This window comes from Galeopterus variegatus, unplaced genomic scaffold (genome assembly GCF_000696425.1).
Source record: "Galeopterus variegatus unplaced genomic scaffold, G_variegatus-3.0.2 Scaffold2128, whole genome shotgun sequence".
NCBI lineage: Eukaryota > Metazoa > Chordata > Mammalia > Dermoptera > Cynocephalidae > Galeopterus > Galeopterus variegatus.
Genome location: NW_007728239.1, coordinates 268,234 through 286,069, shown reverse-complemented (window position 1 = coordinate 286,069; position 17,836 = coordinate 268,234). Strand labels below are relative to the sequence as shown.

General features: G+C 45.0%; 1 protein-coding gene across 5 annotated transcripts in view; it reads left to right on the top strand.

The window, feature by feature from the left end:
• The first annotated feature begins 2,459 nt into the window (after positions 1-2,459).
• The window catches only part of CCSER2 (coiled-coil serine-rich protein 2), a 208,766-nt gene continuing 193,389 nt past the window's right edge, over positions 2,460-17,836 (top strand). For 4 of the 5 annotated variants that reach the window (XM_008580570.1, XM_008580572.1, XM_008580573.1 and 1 more), the window contains exon 1: positions 2,460-2,655. The gene's annotated coding sequence lies outside the window, so the exon portion shown is untranslated. The remainder of the gene's footprint in view (positions 2,656-17,836) is intronic. The other variant, XM_008580574.1, reaches the window with a different exon arrangement.

Sequence of the window (17,836 nt, the reverse complement as noted above, 5' to 3'; positions counted from 1 at the left end):
TCATCTCTAGAGGGTCCTTCCTACCTAGTTTGGATAATTGTTGAAGAGGCATTTTAGTGCAGGGGTCCTGAAGTGTGGTCCCTAAGGCACTGTTATCCCTGGGAACTTGTAAGAAATGCAAATTCCTGGGCCCCACCCCAGGCCTACCGAATCAGAAACTCTGAGGGCGGAGCCCAGCATTCTGTGTGGTACCAAGCCCTCCTGGAGATTCTGAGACATGCTAAAATTTGGGAACCACGGCTCAGCTTGGTCTGTCCTCTCATCCTTAACCTCATCTATAAGCAATCTTCAGACACTCAGGGGACAGACTTCTAGGGATATACATTCTATATATATTTAAAATTAGAATTTTTTCTTTATATAATTTGAAGTGGTATTCTAATTGTATTTTCTAAGATTCTGAATTTGTCTGCTTGGCATCCATTGATCACAAGGCCAAACTAGTGGCTAAAGTTGTTTACACTTCCACCCTAATCCAGCTTTCATGTGAAAATCATATTACATGTGAAAATCATATTACAAACCCTCCGACAAATCCCAAGCCTATATTTCCCCTGCTCTAAATCACCCAGGGACAGGTACCAGACAACCTGAGACCACCCCTACAACCCAGAGCCTGCTAACATTATTCAAAATAGCCAATCCCAAGCTGTTTCCCTTGCCCTATCTTGCCTTTCCCACAGAAATCCCAAATAAAAATTCCAGTCTGGACTTTCCCCCTGCTACTACTTCTGCCTCCTGATCAAACCTGGTGTTTCTCCATGTGGTCTTGCATGGTGTGGTATGCTCCAGCTCTCAGGAAATGTAATAAAAATCTTTCAGCGCATTGATCTCTCTGTGTAATCACAGTCATCTCCATAAATTAAAATCCTGTGGGTACATTTTGAAACAAGTGGCTAATAGAAATAGAATCAATGTGACATGATGACAAACAAAGAAATGAGGACATTGGGACAAAGACAAAATAGGAATGGGGAAAATTAGGTGAAGCTGGAAAATATCCTATGTGCAAGCACCCAGTAGTGCTCCTACCTTTGCAGAGGAGGAAGGGAATGGTAATTTAGTACTGTAGTTCACAACTACCAAAGAAAAGAGAACACATGATCATGTCAAGTATTTGGGGAATCCTAGTAGTTTAGAGAAGCACAACTTTTCCTAGTTTGGGGAACTGAGAGAAGTTTCTTTCCCAGGTCCTCATATGGAGACTTTGAGAAGGTAGCATCTTCCTCAACTCCCAAGGACAAGCTGTGGGGAGCCACTTCTTGTACCATCTCTCAACTTAGCTGATGGCATAAACCCCAAAGCGCGTTTTAGTAACCGCATTTTTTGAGTGATGCTCTTAAGGGGTGTGTTCAAGAGTTCTGTCTGGTGTTTGCTTTTCTAATGATCTCACTTCATCCAAAGAATTGGAGAGAGTTGAGGCCTAGCGTTTCTCAACATTTTAAACATGCATAATCTCAATTTTTAATCAAGAAATTTGATCTTTACTTTTAAGAGTTTATATAAATCTAAAATAAAAATAAAAAAATTAAATATAAAAGTATATTATTAAATAAAATGTGGTTTTACAAATCAGGCATCCCTCCCCTCCCTTTCCCCTTTGAATTTTACTGATCTGGAGACATGGACAAAGTGGATACTTTTCAAGAAGGTCTTAAACATTATTTATTGCAGTGGTGACTTTCAGAGAGAAGCTGATCTATAGTCAGGTACGGGCAACTCCATTGCTTTAACAACTGGCCAGACCAGGAAGGCTTCCAAGGTGAGGACTCTCAAGGGAAAGTCAGGCCATTGAGGAAGGCAGGAAGATGGCCTGTGGGTGATGGAAGCCCCAAAGGGAAGGAGGACCTAGTTCCTGGCCAAAGGAATCCAGATTGATGACACCATGGAGTGGCCCTGAATGTCAGCACTCAGGGTGCCCCTGCCCCTCACCCTCCGCAAAGTCCAGTGTTTTGACGTGGTAGGCGGGTATGTGGTTTCGGCACACCCCAGAGCACTAGAGGGCAGGGAACAGGCATGAACTTGCAAACACAAAATGTTGGGGGAGACTCAGTCTCACTGCTCAGACCACTCCTAGCTTTTCGGAGTCTAGAGGAAGAGTTGACAGATTTGACCTCGGCCAGGCAACAAATTTTAGCCTAGCAGGCTGGAGAGGCGGGGACAGCCGCAGGACTCGCATCAGTGGTTGGGCTGAGCAAAAACCTGAGTCAGGGTGGAAGAAAGCAAGGTCAGTGCAGGAGGGCGGGTCCCGAAGCGGGGGCGGAGCCTAGGAAGGCTGGCGAGAGGGAGGAGGCGGGGCCACAGGTGGGCTGAGGTCGGAGTCAGGCGGCGGGGGCGGGCGCGAAGGCGGGGCCTGCCCGCGTGAGGCTGGCGCCTGCGCACGGGGCTTCCCGGGGGCGGGGCTGCGCGCGCGCGGTGCACGGGCCCTGGAGGGCGGAGTCCAGGAGGGCGCCGGCGAGGGAGGGGGCGCGGCGGCTCTGGAGTCCGACGCTCCCTCAGGCCTCCGACGCGATGCTGGCTGCTGCGGGTCAGGCGCTGAGGCTGGCGGGCATGTGACGAGCGGTTCCTCGCCTCACCTCTCGTCCTCGGGCCTGCGGGTCACTGGGCGACCCCTCAGCCGGACTGCGGCCGAGAAGGCAGCGCGTCCTTTGCACGGTGAGAGCCCGGGTCAGGGCCAGAGCGGGGTCCAGGGTCCGGTCTGGTGTCCGAGGAAGCCCTGGAGTGGGGGCGCGGTCCTGGCGAGGCGGAGGCCCGGGCGCCCGGGATGCGGCGGTGGCGCCTTCCGCCCTCTCGGGCTTCCCGGTCTAGCACCCCGCGAGACTCCGAGGCGGGGCGAGCGTGGAGCCGGGAGGCCGGACGCCCCCCGCCCCACGGGCTGTGACAGCGCGCCGGGGCCTGGGGCCGTTGGGGCTACCGCCTTTTTCTGAGGAGAAATCTGGGCGAGGCGAGATACCTAGTGATTTCTGAGCCGGGATGCTTATGAGGGTTGATAGGGGAAAGTACCGGGGTGCCCCGAATGAGTGGGATTTTTTTTTCTTTTTAATTACTGGGTCAAAACAAAGACACGCCCTAAAACATCCTGAGAGCAAACTTTGGTGCATCACACCGTTATCGTAGGTTCAGGTGCTTTTCCTTTTCTCTCCTCTTTAGGCATCTTCTGTTTTCATGCATTTATATATTTTTAATACACCGACTTTCTTGACAGAGTAAACGGAGGAATGACTCCTTTGAGGTGGTCGTTGGTGGCTGAGCCAGAGTTTGAATTTCGATAACTGCAGATTCATCTTCGTAGGCTACCCAGCCAGTTGGGCTTGCTGTCCCTAGACTAGGCCTTAGCAGTGTGGAAATTACTGATGCACAGACTCTTCGTGGTCCCAGACTGGAATGTCAGTGTTTCATTCCTGTAGGTGAGAGAATAGCTATTTGAAACACTTGTTCACCTTTCTTTTTTTTTTCTTTCCTGAGCATTAAAATATTAATGGAACCTGATAATTTGGCCATCTTTAAGCGTCATCTTTCAGACTCCTTTATAAAGAGACTTTAGTGATGGCAACTCTTCTTTAGCCAAGAGGAATTTAAAATACTGTCCTGCATAAAATTTGTACAAAACATTTTATTGATCTGTAGTCAGTATATGATAAGGATGTAAACATTCTTGAGTGTTTTGCCTGAAGTCAGTCTTCTAACTATACTGTTTTCCTTTCTTAATTTATTAACGCTCTTTACTATTCTCTTATTTGGTTGTTTTCTTTAGTGTTCTCAGAAACATTGACTTCAAATAATCTTTAGTTTAAAAATACGCACTTTCTTGAACCCTTTTTGCCATAATTCATACTGTCTTACTTACAGTGTTGTATTAATATGCCATAGAAAGAAAGTGCCAGAAGCCATCCTGAGAGCAGGAACTCTCCATTAATACATTTTTTTATTCTACCTTTTCACATCCAGACTTGCATATTTTGTTTGTTGTCTTGACTCAACTCTTCTGACTCTGAAGTGGAAAAAGGGACTTTGATTCCATGTTCAGAAGTCCTTCAACGACTCTCCGTAGACTATATTGATAAAATTCAGTCTTTCACAGTTTCTGGTACTTGTCTACATTCTAGTTTCGTCTTCTACCATTATGCCTGTCTTCACCACACAAGACTCCTAGTAGTTCTCTGAAGATGACATCTTCCTTTGTGGTTTTACACTGTTCCTCTGTTGAGAATTCTCTGCGCAGCAGACTAGTTGCCCTTCAAGACCTTTCTAAAATATCACCTTTGAGACTTGTCCAGACGTCTTGTCCTTCTTGTCTCCACTGACCATACATTCTGCAGTTAGCATTTTTAATTGATAGTTAATTTATCAATTAACTGTTGTTTATATATGTATCTCCACCAGGATTTTGGGCTTCTTTAGGTAAGGGACCTTTGCAACTCTAGCACATACTGTTGTGTGGCACAGGTGCTCAAAAACTGTTTACTAAATGCATTTTTTGGGGAGTGGTCCCAGTCTTGAAAGTAGCTTTAAGAGAGGCAAAATATGTTAGACTGCCTCTTTCAATATCGGAAAATTTATAAAAGATGAATATACAAGGTACTTTTTAAATATCCAAGAGTGAAGTAAAAAATGTTGCTGGTTAGGAATGAAACCCATTATAACAGGAAACCAGTCTATTTTATGACGTAGGAATAAAAAGGGCATGACCAGTAAGGAAGGAATGCTGTCTCATTGGTCCTAGGACTTTATTTTGAGTGCAGTACTTTGTTCAAAGTCAGTCAGGTAGAAACGGACAGAGCTGGGATTACAATCCAGGTCTTCTGACCATATCTGTGTAGCCCCCATTCTCCTAATTCTAAATCTTAACTGTTTTACAATCTGGGGGTTTGTGAGACACTTGGGTATGTATTTGAAAAGGGGTCTATTAAATTAATAGAATATTTATCTTGAAACAATTAACAATATTTAGTTCAATTTAAAAAATTTTCCCTCTGAACAACTAAAACCTCAAAAGGCAAGTAACATGTTTTGAGATTACTTCCAGTCACCCATATCTCACAGCTCCTGACTGCATGCTTGTGTATTTTTTACTATTGCATGGTGCTTTGGGGGAAAATGAAGTTGCCAGTTTTTCAGAGGGAGAGCAAATCTGCTTGCACCTTCTTTCCCCTTAAATCCTTAGCTGCCACTCCTAGCAACTTAGAGCCATTGAGTGGCTGAGAAAGATGATAATTCATTTGGGGATATAGGAGAAACCTAACCTTCACCATTTCACTTGGCCAGACAGTTTTAACTTGAGTGCTTGGAGCCTTCTTTACAGATGCCCCATAACACGTGGCTTCTGATCACCATATGGTGATCCCGCATACAGTTACATTTTTATGGTAAAATGAGATTTTAATATAATAAGGTTACAGCTGGCTAATAGCATGGCTAATAGTACATGCATGGCTTGTTTGTATAAGAAGAGCCATTTACACTATGTGGTGGTGTTTTGGGAAGAAAAAATTGATGATTGTAGATGCTGCTGAAAAGTCACTTTTGAATTGTGTACTAGTGTGGTAGACCTGATCAATTTCAACAGGCTTTTCATTTTGCAAACAATTTAATGGTCATAGAAATAAGAAAGTCAAAACAAACTTAAAATTTTTCTTCTTATTTTTGTCATCATGTCTACATGATTTTATACTATAAACAAAACATAAATGTAGTGTTTAATATTTGCTTTCATATTTAATGTGTTTTCTTTTTGTGATAGTTTTTATACCTTTAGATTATTATACAGTGAGTTGAGTTACTTGTTAATAATTGGTCATCTAGGTTGCTTATCATTTGGCGGGTAATGCGGTTAGTATACAGCTGTTCATCATTTTGCTTCTTTCCTTTAGGCTAAAGGCTCAGTAAGGGGATTACAAGGTCAGCGTGTATGAAGGTTTTGTCAATTTTGAAAAATATTACTAGAATTACTTCTGAAAGGTATTGATTTACACTGCCTCCAGCAGAGTTCGATTGTCCAGTTCTATCCTACTTTCACAGGCTTTCGCTTTTAGAAGTTTGTGTTTTAGTAATGAAGATAAGGTTACTTGCTATCATCACAACCCATGACAGAAAAGCAAATGAAGTATTTTATAGTTTTATTTCCTTCATTGTATGAGTTGTTCATCCTTCCTCTGTAAATTTACTGGAATTTTCTTTTGAAAAATATTTCCTATCTGCTTAATTTTTGTTATTTTTATTGTTGTAGGCAGTGTAGTTTTACAAATTATTAAAGTCACTGACTTAAAAAAATTTTGTGATTTCATTTTTTGATTGTGAGGTCTGAGGATGAATGTCACTACACTGTCTGATGTATACTTCTATTTTCTTAAGCTTCTAGGGTTCATTTTGTTAAATGTGTATATCTTTAGCAAATTGCATATGCAACTGAAATTGAATTTCATTTATGTGGATGAAAGAAAGTGAGCCAAGATGCTGGGTACTGTTCAAGCTTTATTAAAGAGAGAAATCTGCTGGGCTGTACTCAAAATGGAGGACAGCCCGGGGCTGCCCTGAAAATAGGGGACAGCAGCTATCCTAGGGCGGTGGAAGCTTATATTGATATGTTGGCGCTAAGAATGAAAATAGGGGACAGCAGCTATCCTAGGGCGGTGGAAGCTTATATTGATATGTTGGTGCTAAGAACTGGGTGATGTAATTCTGGGGTGGGGATTGAGTTAGGTCATGGGAATGGAGAGTTCTGCACATGCGGAAATGCCAAAAGTTTCATTTTCTTCGAAACTATGAGGCTTCTTGTAAGAGAGAATGAGGGAGGGGAGGAGAGGAGGTGGACGGTGCCAGTTTGTACTTGGGCTTGTCTAAGATGGCGCTGGTTATGTTGCAGATCTATTATTCCTGCCTTTTAAGTATAGGAAAAAGAGAAAAAGGGTGGAGGTCTCATTCTTCTGAAGCTACTTCCTGCTGGAGATGGGCGAAGATATGGAAAAAATAAAAGATTTATGTTGGCGGACAAAACAATAAGGTGGCGGGGTATTGGTTTCGTGTGGTGAGGCTGTATTCCTCTGGGGAAGGGTCGCTGATGCTGAGGGGCTGATATCCTCCTCGCAGGAACAATTTGGCGATCTTTTGGTTGGTGAAAGCCTGTATACGTTCCTGCAAGAAATTAGAGAAACACCAGAAAAGACAGGGACTAAAAGTAGGATGAGGCACAGTTAGGGGTCCTAGTAGGGGGATAAGCCAGGATATCCAAGGATTCAGTGAAATGGTTTAAGTTGTTTTGGATCACCCCGGACTCATTTATGTAATAACAGCATTCCTCCCCCAGAAGAGGCAGGTGCCTTCCTTCTTGGCTGTAAGGAAGTAAAATAAAGGGCCCAACGGTTCTGTAAAGTGAGTGAGGTGACCTGTCGCTGAAGGGAGGAGATGCTATCTATACTTAGTTCTTCTGAGAGTTTTTTGATAGAATTGAGAGGCAGTAGTAGGGCACACTATGCCAGTTCCAATTGCAGGAAGGATCCCTGCCACAATTAAAAGGTACAATTGGTGCCCTATGGGAGCGAGGGGTACTTCCTGAGAGAGAGGGGCAGAAGTTAGTCTCAGTCCCATCTCCACCCCTCCATCTGTCTGGTGGGTGTTGTCAGGGATGAACCAAAAGAATATGCAAGCCAAAAGAATATGCAAGAAATTGCATTGGGGGGCAAGCAACAGGATAACATAGTTTTTTTTTTTTTTTCCTTTTTTCAAAAGATGACCGGTAAGGGGATCTCAACCCTTGGCTTGGTGTTGTCAGCACCACGCTCAGCCAGTGAGCAAACCGGCCATCCCTATATAGGATCCGAACCCGTGGCCTTGGTGCCACCAGCACCGCACTCTACCAAGTGAGCCACGGGCCGGCCTAAGGATAACATAGTTTTACAAAGGAAATGTATTTGGTTTTACGGCATGGATGAGGAGGGTGTAAGTGAGTGGTAATGTTTGTTGTTAGTAAGGCAGGGTGTGGGCAGTCCCCACACAACGCTGACAGTCCCCACTGAGGTGAGATTAGAGGAAAGTGAGGAGACGTTTGTGGAAACATTGTGGGCTTCATCGACAGGGAGGGGGTGGCCACAAAAAGTTTCTTGCAAAGTGGGAGACAGATGAGGCGCTTGGGGACCAGTGTGATTCGCTGAGGGCTGCATCATCCCTGCGGACCTGGAACCTCCATGTTCCAGGTAAGGGGGAGCATTGAGATAGGAAAAACACGGGGGAAGGATGCTAAGGTTTAGGGAGCCAAAAGAATTTAAAGGGTATGTTGCCACAATGAAATTGCTAAGAAGCGTCTTATTGATAGGAGGTATAGGAGTGCCAGGAGAAATCTTCCTGTAATGTTACAATCTTTTTGGGACAGCTGCTACCAATCCTGTAGCAAGTGCTAGAACAGATAGTATAATAGTAGTTCTTGTGCAAAGGATGTGAAACGGGCCTGCAAGAGTGAGAGGATAATCGCTGGGGGAAAGATCATCCTTCTTCTGGGATTAGGGAAAGAGTGGAGGTCCTGGAGATTTTTAGTTTTGTGGGTCCTAAAATGGATGAAGCGTGAGGAGGTGTTGGGTTGGGGGTTGAGGAGAGGGACCCCTCTGGCTTGGTGTTAGCAGATTTTTGGGTAAAGTCTCAGGTGCTAGTTTTACCAAGGATAAGTGATAGGAAGGGGCCTTTCCTAGTACTTTTACTGCTGTGGGGGTGGTGAGAAGTACTGTATAAGGCCCTTTCCAACACGGCGAGAGAGGCTTTGGGATTTGGGTTTTAATATACACTTGCTGTCCTGGACTCAGTTTAAAGTCTGAGGAGGTAGTGAGGAAAGGATGAAGTAACAGACAGCCTGTTCCTGAAGAAGATTCCTATTGAGCGAAAGAGTAGGGAGATACTGATCTAAAGGTGATGAGCTGAAGGGAGAGGTGTGAGAGTGAAGGGCCTACTGTACATAAGTTCGAGAGGGCTGAGGCCTGTGTGCTTTCAGGGGGCAGCCCGTAGGCGAGTGAGTGACTTGGTGGGTAGGCCAAAACGAGGGATAACTTCTGAGGTGAGAGCATGAGTTACTGCTGTAGCATCCTCTGAAGTGCAGGGAAAAGCCTCAAACCAACCTGAAAAGGTATATACTAAGGTTAGAAGATAGCTTGTCCTTTTGTGGGGAGAGTAATATAAGGGCTGAAGAAGGCGTAGTAGGAGTTCATAGCTTATATGAACTGAATTATGGAAATCTAAAAGGATTTGCTCAGCTTGTGTAGTAGGGAGGACATAGCGACCGAAAGAGTATACCAGTTGTCCTTTCTCTGTGCCCCCAACCATTGGAAGTGTTGTATTTCTTGGGGGGTGTATTGGGGTGAGAGCATGGGGGCCATGAGAAGGACCTGAGCAGGAGAGGAAGAGTGGGGGCCTGGTGATTGAGCAGCCTGTTTTGTGGTAAGATCCACACAGTTTGTTTCCCTGGGCTATGCGGTTGTTGGAGGTTTGGTGTCCTCTGCAGTGTATAACCCCAATCTCCTTTGGGAGTTGTGCAGCCTCAGTAGCTTGTGTTAGATTTACTATGGCATAACCTGCCCGGGAGGCAGGCATGGAGGCGGCGCTCCCATCTATGAAGTGTGTAATGGGATGTGGGGAGATGTGTGGAAAGGGATTGAGAAAGAGGTCTAAGCCTCCATGCAGTTGTGTTCTTTTTTTTTTTTTTTCCTTTCTGTCTCTTTTACTGACCGGTAACGGGATCGCAACCCTCGGTGTCGCGCCCGTACCGGGGACTGGCAACGGGATCGCAACCCTCGGTGTTGTGCCCGCACCGCGCTCAGCCAGTGAGCGGGAACCGGTCTCCACATGGGATCCGAACCCTCGGCGGGAGCACCTCCGCGCTCGCAAGCGGCGCACTCTCCAGTGTGCCACCAGGCTGGCCCATGCAGTTGTGTTCTAAGTGTTGGGATGAGAGTGGCTGGATTTTAGGGAAGGGCAAGGTTTGAAGGAAAACTAGGAATTCTCAATGAAAGTAGGGTGAATAAGTTGTAGAGGGGAAAGGGAGAGAATTGACTTGGCCTTACAGCTGAGAGGTCTATAATTTAGTTTAGAGCTTTCTTGTGTTAAAAGGGCGGTTGCCGCCAAGGCCCGTAAACAGGGGCCCATTCTTAAGCTGTGTTGTCTAGTTGTTTAGAGAGATATGCAACTGGGAAAAAAATATCTCCTGCCTTTTGTCCCAAAGAACTGACCGCCAGTCCTTGGGTTTCAGTGACGTATAGAATAAAAGGATGAGATAGGTTTGGGAGAGTGTGAGCTGGGGCTGCGAGGAGAGAACTGCTGTAAGGGAGAATGAATGAGCTTTGTGGGATCTCAGGGAATGGCAGGATCCCCTTTGGCTGCCGCATAAAGTGGTTCTGCTAGCATGCTCAAGTTAGGAATCCATAGGTGAAGATACCTTGCAAGCCCCAAGAAAGAAAGGATATCATTCTTTGTGGTAGGAGTAGGGAGTTCAGAAATTAGACTCTTGAACTGAAGGAGAAGAAATTTGGGCCTTGCTGAGGGACACTTGATATCCCTTGGAGGCCAGGAAATTAAGGAGAGCAACAGTGTGGGCCTGTGAATCCTCATAGTAGGGGATATGAAGGAGGAGATCATTCACATATTAAAGTGTTAGAGGTTGGGGGGGGGTAGTTCAGATAAGTCTTGAGCTAAGGCCTGGCCAGAAAGTGAGGGCTATCCCGAACCCCCTGAGGTAGTACTGTCCAAGTAATTTGTTGGGAACAGTGCGTGTCAGGATTAGTCCTGTACTAAGTTGTATGGATGACGCTTGTCAGGATTAGTTCTGTACTAAGTGGTATGAGCCATTAGGCTTTATAACTGGAAGATGGGTGTATTGAAAGGTGAGTGGGTAAGCTGTGAGAGATGAGAAGAAAGGAGTTTGTGCATGATGGGTTTTAAGCCTATTAGGTGTTAGTGAAGGGGTACTGTGGGACATCAGGGAACAAGGAGGAGTTCCACAATTTAACAAGGATAGTGGAATGGTGCATGGCAATGGTGGGAGAAGAAGCATCCCATACTAGGGATTAACCTTGTCCGAGGGGGAGGGGAAGGTGGAAGCCTCAGGGACCAGGTCTGGGGCATCCTGTAACAGGAGTATTGTAGCTGGAGTTACAGTGTTTAGGATAAGAGTAGCTTTGAATTTGAAAAGAATGTCGCATCCCAATAAGGGGGCTGGGCATTGAGGCATTATTAAAAAATCTATGTGCGAATTGCATGTGATGTAGGGTGCAGGAAAGGGATTGAGTGATCCATGGGTGGTATTCTGATCCTGTGACCCCTACTATTGTGATAGAGGATGGGGTTGTTGATCCTACATATTCAGGAAGGGTAGAGTAAATGGCCCCTGTAATGATGACAAAAGAGATCGGCTGACCTGCTACGTGGCAAGTTACCGTGGGCTCATGTGTGGTGATCTCCTTAGGGGCCTCAGGGCCCTGGCATCATCAGTCCTCCTCCTGGGCAAAGCCTAGAAGCTTCGGTAGGGATGGCCCTGAAGCCAAAGGCTGTAGGTTGGGGAACTGGGCTACTTCCTCTCTGGCGAGTGACACAGTCCATCCCCCGGTGACCTGGCCATTTGTAGTGAGGATGGGTTACAACAGGCCCGTGCTGAGTGGCCTGGTTGACTGCATTTGAAGCAGTTCTCGGGTGGCTTGCCCCTGGAGGCAGCCAGCTTTGGAGTATGTGAGCCATGGATGGCATTAGACAGGAGCTGGTATTTGGCCTGATCTCTTTAATAGTTTTTTTTGAATATCAGGGGCTGATTGGGTAATAAAATGAGAGTGTAAGTGGGCCCTGTCTGCAGGGGAGTTTAGGTCTATATGTGTGTATTTATGTAAAGCCTCAGAGATGCAGGTTAGGAACTCGTTGGGATTTTCAGTGGATCTCTGTGTGATTTCTCTAAGCTTGTCATAATTGACTGACTTGTGAGTAGCCTTTTGGAGGCTGTAAATATAGTGTGTGATCATGTTATCGTGGAGATCCCAATGCCCGTACACAGCCTGGTAGTTCCAATTTGGGTCCATGCAAGGAACAGTAGTGGCTACCACAGGCCATTATTATTTTGAACATGTTCCTCAACCACCATCCAGACCTGCTCCCTGTACATGGACTCAGACAATTCCTTCCATCCTGGCCACTTCATGGAAGGGTTATAAAAAGCCGGAGCTGAGGCAGGGTTGTTACCTGATGAAGGGGGAGAAGGGGAGGAGTTGGGTTGAGGACGAGCGTCTGGAGGCCAGGTGTGGGGAAGAGAGGGAAATGTGGAGGGCTGATGGAGCAGAAGATTGATTCGAATCTGGAAGGGGAGGTTGAGCATGAGCTAGGAGAATTTGAGACATAGGACAGTTTTGACAGAGAGAAGAATGCATTCAGAGATAGGAAACAGCCTGAACAAGGAACCTTTACAGCTTTTGCCTTTTCAGTGAGTGTCTAAATCGAGTGCCATCTTGTGGCCACTGGGATCCATTGTAATAAGGCATTTGAGTTTTAATGTCTCCCTGGAGGCCAAGAAATTGGCCAGGAGACAGCCCAGAGGTGTAGAGCATGGAGGTTTGGATTGTGGGGATCTCATTTAGAGGGTGAGAAAGGGCAGTCAGTCCTGGTAGAAGCAGCATGCCAACAAAGAGCATCCTCTGTGCTGTCCACCTTCTTTTCGGGAGAAAAGCCACCGACTAGCTAGAGGAGCATCCTCTAATAGCTAGGGGGCATGAGAAGAGTTCCCTCTTCCAGGCATCTGGGCTTCAAGAATGAGAGCAAGAGCAAGTCAGGGAACCCCAGACGAGATAGGACTGACCCACTGACTCACCCTGAATTGAGTCTGGTGTTAGATGTGTTGGTCTGAAACAGCAAAAGTAGAGAGTCCCAGAGGCATTTGGTTTTGGCAGGTCCGGGAATGGTGGCCAAGGACCAATCACCCCAGCAGAGAGGGGATTTTCACAGTGTTGGCCAAAACCCTTCCTGGGTTTTGGCACCATAATGAAAGAAAGTGAGCTGAGGTGCCGGGTACTGTTCAAGCTTTATTAAGGAAAGAAATCTGCCGGGCTGTATTCAAAATGGAGGACAGCCCGGGGCTGCCCTGAAAATAGGGGACAGCAGCTATCCTAGGGCAGTGGGAGCTTATATTGGTATGTTGGCGCTAAGAGCTGGGTGATATAATTCTGGGGTGGGGATTGAGTTAGGTCATGGGAATGGAGAGTTCTGCGCATGTGGAAATGCTGAAAGTTTCATTTTCTCCAAAACCATGAGGCTTCTTATAAGAGAGAACGGGGGAGGGGAGGGGAGGAGGTGGACGGTGCCAGTTTGTACTTGGGTTTGTCTAAGATGGCACTGTTTATATTGCAGATCTGTTAGCGAATTTTATGTTATAGAAAACCACATTCTTATAAATTAATTTCCATCTTTTTTCTTCTTGGACTTGAATAGGAAAACAAAAACAAGAAGGTTTTTTTGTTTTTTTTTTTTAATAATTCAGTACTTGTTTTTTAATAGATTATTATCAATTTTACACAAACTAAAATTTTCATAAGAGCAATATATTGGTTAATTGATGTTTTTGTTAGTTAAGGATTATCCAGAAAGTTGTTTCTGATTTAACTCTTATTGTTAATCATTCTAAAATATATGAAAGCAAAACCTTGGTTATCTGCTCTCTTTTGAGAATGAGGCATACTAGATAGATGATATAGCTCAGGATAATCGTTAACACTGAGTGAGTGCTGGGTTCTGTGCTGGTACTTGACATGGAGTTTCTTACATCCTAACACCCTGTACTGGCCAGCTGCCAAAAAAAAAAAAATAGTCATAGCAACTTTAGAAGGTTCTTTTAGTACCCATTTTGCAGATGAAAAAACTTACAGATATAAAGTGAACTGCCAAAGGTAACATAGGTAGCAGACATTGAAATTGGAACTCAGTCTGCTTTTAAAAGGCGCTATTTCAGAAGTATTATGTTATCTTATTTGCTTTGCTAAGGACTTGGAATTTATCTCTTAGACCTTGGGAAGATATTAGATGTTTCAAAGCAAAGAGATGATATGGTGTTTTATCTCTTTTAGGGAGATGACTGATGTGACAATGTGGAAATGTATCAAATTGTGTTTCTGATAGGAAGTGGTTGAAATAGGTCATTATGAGAAAAGAAGCCTGAACTGTGAGGCGGAAGTGGAGATCAGGGGATATTCATACAGGACTTAGTAACTGATTTACAAGAAAGTGGGAAGGTGGAGTGTTGATTTGGTAGGCACCGAATGGGGTAATGACAAATGAGTATGTGCTTACAGAAGTTCGATGTATTTCTTTCATAGCATTGACTGTGATGTCTTGTACCTAATCTAGTGACGCATCTATCTCCCACACTGGATTGTGTGCTTGTCAAGGATAGGGACTGAGTCGAAGGCATCAGCAAATATAGTTTGAGACAGTACAGGAAGAGGGCAAGAGACTGAAGTGGGATGGCAAACACCAAATCACTAAATTTAAAGAGTGGGTGGAAGAGGAGTAAGTAGCTCTAGAATGTGACAGCTGTCTGTGAGGATGGGGGAGGGAAGTATTAGCATAGGAGTAAGCGTATAGAATGCCACCTCTGGCTACAAACAGTTCTGGTTGGTATGTTTTAATGTGATATGCCTGATGGCCAGTGGTTATATAGAGCCAACTTGTCTTTCCTTTGTTACCTATTTCTTTTTTTGTCCCATGTCTTTCTCAGAGTATCCTGTAGCTTCCTGCCTCTGTTGTCTTCTAAATTCTGCTTGCTATAGGTGCTGATGATGGGGAGTGACTCAGCCTATTGAGATCAACCAATCAGAACATTCCTTTCTTTTTAAGTGTATTGACCAATCAGAATATGTTAGGTGTAATTTCTGAATTCAGAGTTTTTAGTTTTTCTTTGCTGAGGTAATTGTTCTTGAATGTTCCAGAGGTACTTCTCTGCCTCTAAAGACTTCTGGTTTGTTATATTGAGGTTCAGAGCCATTGGGAAGCCAGAGGATTCTTAAGAGTTGAAGTTTTTCTCCTGTTTACTCTTCCATGTTGATCAATAGCTTAGTATGAATGTGGTTGGATCAGTTTTGAGGATTGTTGGTCTTAAAAATGCCACAGATCATTCCAAATAATTAAGAATCTCTGTTCTGTTTGTACAGTTCTATAGTTTTATAAAGCGTGAGGGCTTGTTTTAAATTTTGTCAGTTCCTAACTTACTTCATATGTCTGTTTTTCAAAGAGTCACTTAGAAAAGGAATTTGTTCTTGACATTTTTCTGCCAACATTTTCTTTAGGTCATCCTCACCTCCACTTTCTGCCACCTTCTTTCCAGTTTTAATCTGCCCAGTTCTGTAAATGCAATGGGAAGGGGAAAGAGAAAACGCATGAGAAAGTACTCCACCTTCCCCCCTCTCTCCCCTCATCTCTGCTCCAGCTGTTCAGTTTGACATGGCCTCCTGCCCATATCTTCAGTTGTCTGTGTGGGAATGGGAGATGTAAGACATGACTCTTTAGCTTAGGAATGCTGGGTATCTCAGTGTTTTGGTCCTTCTATGATCTCTGTTTTGGTGTTTGGTTTTGAAAAGCCCAGGTGACACTTCACATCTTAGCAGGTGCTTTCTGTCCCTTGGCAGTCCCTCGGCATTCCACCTGTCTTTAACATGCAAAAATAATTCCCAGTCCTATTTCTTTGAATTGCCTGCCACCTCCCCAACCCTCCAACCAATGCCAACATATCAAAATCTTTGATGACTGAGCCCCCAGTGAATACACCACTAGGGACAATGAATCGAGGCAGACACCAGAAGGTACTTTGAATTATTGTTGTCATCATATTAATGGTATTTGGTTGCAGCCCGAGTACTTTGGGGAAATTTGAGAGCTTTCTCTGACCATTATATCTTGGCAGCCAGTGTTAGGGTTGTAAGTTACAATTTTCTATGAAGACCATAGCTTAGAAAAGCAGGAAATATTCATAACAGCTACTTAAGTGTGTATAATGGGCCTGGTGATATTTTGGTCAGAGTTGGTAGGCCTATTTACAGGAAGCATCCAGATAGTATTTTTCAAGAGGTGGGGAGGCAGGGATGGCCATCTTTTTTTTTTTTTCTTTCTTTTGGTTATCTTCTTTCTCTTATTTTTATTTAAAATTTTTTTTTCAAGTATATGTTCCTCATTTTAGGAATAGTATGGACTTGTGAACCCTTATTTATTATTGGCACTAGCTAGAGTTGTAGACTTGGCCATTTTTGCAGTCAGTGTTTTTCTAGAACTTGAGAATTTCTGTACCATAAATTCTCTCAGCTTTGGCTTTGAGACCTGAGCCTGAGTCTGGATTTTTCTCATTCATGCATTTATCAATTCAAGAAATACCCTTTGAGCACCTGCTAGGAATAGTTGAGTGAACAAAATATATTTTCTGCCTTTGTAGAGCTTACATTTTAATGACAAGATACAGAAAATAAATAGATATATATGTAATATATTGACTATTATAGTGCTATGGAGAAAACTAAAGCAGAATAAGGTGGAAAGAGCATGTGAGGGGGGTGCTGCTATTTTATGTAAGTTGGTTAGGGAAGGCCATGATGATAACTAGTATCTGAGCGGAGATCTTAAAGAAGTGAGAGTGTGATCTGTGCAGGTATTAGGAGAGAGAGCATTTGATGAAGATATGACAGGAGTGCAAAGAGCCTGTGACTGAAGCATGCTTGGTCTCTTACAGGAGTGGCAAGGTAAGTCAGTGGAGGCATTGAAGGGAATGATTGGTAGAAGATGAGGCCAGAGAGGTGGGTTGGGTTGTGGGGGACATCAGATCATATATTGCCTTGTAAGCCAATGAGGCTTTGGCTTTTACTGTGAAGGTGGAAAGCCACTGTAGAGTTTTGATTTGTTTTAAATGGACCTTTCAGCTGCTGTATAGAGAATGTCGGGGGTGGGACAAAATGAAATCATTGAGCAGGCTGCAGCAGTAATCCGGGGTGGGAGATGATGGTGATTTTAGTCAAGGACTGTGATAAATGCTTACATTCTGTATACTTTTTGAAGGTAGAGCCAACAATTTGATGATGGGTTGAATGTGGGCTGTGGGTTTTGGCTGGAACAACTGGAAGACTGGAGCTGACATTTACTGAGATATTCTGAGATGCAGAAGAAGCATTATTTAGGGGGAAATAATAAGTTCAATTTTGGACATATTAAGTTAGCAACCCACATGGAGATGTGTAGACAGCTGGGTACACATGAGTCTCCAGTTCATGGGATAGGTCTATAAATTTCCAGTTATTGGCAGAGTGATAGTGTTTAATGTCATGAAAACTGATTAAGGGGCCGGCCCGGTGGCGCACTGCTACAGTGTGCCGCTTGGGAGTGTGGCGGCGCTCCCGCCGAGGGTTCGGATCCCACATACAGACCGGTTCCCGCTCACTGGCTGAGCGAGGTGTGGGCGCAGCACCGAGGGTTGCGATCCCGTTGCCGGTCCCGGTCCGGTCCGGGCGCGACACTGGTGTGGCGGCGCTCCCGCCGAGGGTTCGGATCCCACATACAGACCGGTTCCCGCTCACTGGCTGAGCGAGGTGTGGGCGCAGCACCGAGGGTTGCGATCCCGTTGCCGGTCCCGGTCCGGTCCGGGCGCGACACTGGTGTGGCGGCGCTCCCGCCGAGGGTTCGGATCCCACATACAGACCGGTTCCCGCTCACTGGCTGAGCGAGGTGTGGGCGCAGCACCGAGGGTTGCGATCCCGTTGCCGGTCCCGGTCCGGTCCGGGCGCGACACTGGTGTGGCGGCGCTCCCGCCGAGGGTTCGGATCCCACATACAGACCGGTTCCCGCTCACTGGCTGAGC